General features: G+C 78.4%; 1 non-coding gene across 1 annotated transcript; it reads right to left on the minus strand.

The window, feature by feature from the left end:
• Positions 1–753: 753 nt before the first annotated feature.
• LOC125754782 (5.8S ribosomal RNA) lies at positions 754–902 on the minus strand. Its single transcript, XR_007409597.1, has one exon. It is a non-coding gene; the product is annotated as a 5.8S ribosomal RNA (ribosomal RNA).
• Between the last annotated feature and the right edge of the window lie 1,598 nt (positions 903–2,500).

The raw sequence follows: 2,500 nt of genomic DNA on the forward strand, positions 1-2,500 counted from the left end.
GCCTCCTCTTCCTCGCGCGCGACGTCCTCCCACGGCCGCGACCTCCGCCCGCTCGACCCCCCGACGCGACCCAACCGCGGGCTCCGGGAGCAGACGGGCGGCGCGGCCGCGACCCGGGGCGGGCGCGCAGCGGCGGGCGGCGCCGCGGCGTCCGCGGGCCGCCGCGCCGGGGCACGCCCGGGGCGCGGCCTGGCGCGAGCCGCCCGACAGGGCGAAGGCCGGGGTCGCCAGCGGGAAGGGCGAGGAGGGGAGCGGAGGGGCGGCGCGGATCGACGCGCGGCGGCGCGGGACCGCAACCACACACCCCCGTCCTCCGCCCCAGACGCACGACCCGGGCGACCCTGCGGCCGCGTGCGGCGCGAGGGATCTCCCCAAGAGGGGGACCGCGGCGGGCGGCAGCCGCCGCGGCCCTCCTCGGCGCGAGCCTCGCCTCTCTCCTTTCTCGCGGGCGGGCACCGCCTCTCACGTCACCCCCACATCCCCCCCACCGCCCGCCCCACCACGGCCCCGCCGCCCGGCTCGGTCCCCGTCCACGCACCGCACGTACCACACCGCACGGGTGCGGGGCGGGGCGCGGGCGGCCGACCGGGCGCGGCGGAAGGGCACGGGAGGGGAGCGGGGAGGGGGAGGGAGGGGGAGGAGGCACGCGGAGGCGGCCACGCGTCTGCTTCAGGGGACGGAGGGCCCGGCAGACCGGGCCCTGCGAGGGAACCCCAGCCGCGCCGCCACCAGGGGCGGCGATTGATCGCCAAGCGACGCTCAGACAGGGCGAGCCCCGGGAGGAACCGGGGCCGCAAGTGTTCGAAGTGTCGATGATCAATGTGTCCTGCAATTCACATTAATTTCGCAGCTAGCTGCGTTCTTCATCGACGCACGAGCCGAGTGATCCACCGCTAAGAGTCGTACGAGTTTCGAGCGGAGGGGAGAGCCCTCCCGGCACGGCACATCCCCGGAGGGCGCCTCTGGCCGGCCAGCAGAGACCACGAGATCAGACTCCGACAAGGTCGGAAGGGTCGGACGAACGACGGGGCGCGCGCCGCCCCTGCCGCGCACGCGCGGGCGCGGGGGCGAGCGAGACAACCCCACAGGCGCCCAGGGGTTACTCGTCGCCCCACGCCACACCGGGGACGCGGGGGCGGCCGCACGCGCACACGGACGGGCACGACGGCCACGGCAGGGGCGAGCCCTCCCGGCGGCCGCGTGGACCGGGCACGTGGCGGCGACTCCCCGCAATACCCCACGGGGTGGCGGGGACCGAGGCGGCGGAGTCTGGAGAGGACTGACCCTCCCGCGGGCCCGACCGCCCCGACCCGAGGCGGACGGGCGACCCCAAAGGGTCTTTAAATCCGCGCCGGGACGCGCCAGGTACCCGGACAGAGGGTGGGGGGACGGGCGAGGCGGGGCGCGGGGAGCGAGGCCAAGGCCGCCGCCGCCGCCCCGACGCGATCTCTCCGGCCGGCCGCGCGGCCGACACGCCAAGCGAGGGGCGCGAGCCCCTGACGCTGCCGGCCCGTGACGGACCAGGCCCGGCGGGCGCGACGCGGGCCCGCCACCGCCGACAGCCAGCCTCCTCTCTCTCCCCGGTCTCCCCGCCCCAAAGCCACCGGGGGCGGGGCCGCCGGACCTCGCTTCCGAGGAACACCCCGGGAGCCACCACCTCGCCTCGCCTTAGGAGAAAACACTGCCGGCCGACCTCGGCCCTCCCCACAACCGCGACCTGGCCCCGCCTCGCCACGGAGGGCGGGGGCCCGCAGCGGGAAGCGGGGCGAGCGGGCAGGGCCAGGGAGGGGGCGGCGGGGCGGCGACGGAGAAGGGGAGAGCGGACCTGGCCCGAGGCCCCAGAGGCGGGGGTGGGCCGGGGTGGGAGAGGGAGAGGCGACGAGCGGGAGGGCGGAGATGCGCGTGACGCCCGCCTGACCGGAGGACCGTCCAGGGCGGGCGGCGGGAGCGCGCCGGGCGGCGGGCGCCCCCGCGCGAGCCGACGCTCCCGCAGAGGAGGACGACGACGACACCGCGGAGGGCACCGCGCCGCGTCGCACGCGTCCCGAGACGCGCCGAGGGCACCCCGCGTGGGCGACGCGGCGACCGGGAACGACCGGCGCCGGAAGGCGAAAGGCGGGCCGCGGAAGGGGAGGGGGCCCCGGAGGGGCAGGGGGACGAGCGCCGCCGCCGCCGCCGCCGAGGGGGCGGCGAGTGGACGACCCGGCGGCAGCCCCAGGCGAGCGGGCAAGACGGAGGAGGCGGACCCCCGGAAGGGACACGGTGGGGGCCGGGACGGCGACGTCCGAGAAAGGGAGGCGGGCGCGGGGCCCGTCTCCCCACGACACGCCGTCGTCGCCGACGACACACCCTCCTTCCTCCGGCGGGCGCCGACCGACCGACGCCAGGCCTCCCACCGCCACGCCGCGCTTCCACCGCGCCTCCGGCGCGGGCGCGGCCCCTTCCTTCCCCTGCCTCCTCACGCGGCCCCGTCCTCGCCCCACGGACGGACACGCACACA

Source organism: Canis lupus, unplaced genomic scaffold (assembly GCF_003254725.2).
Source record: "Canis lupus dingo isolate Sandy unplaced genomic scaffold, ASM325472v2 SANDYSCAFF125, whole genome shotgun sequence".
In the NCBI taxonomy this organism is placed as follows: domain Eukaryota; kingdom Metazoa; phylum Chordata; class Mammalia; order Carnivora; family Canidae; genus Canis; species Canis lupus.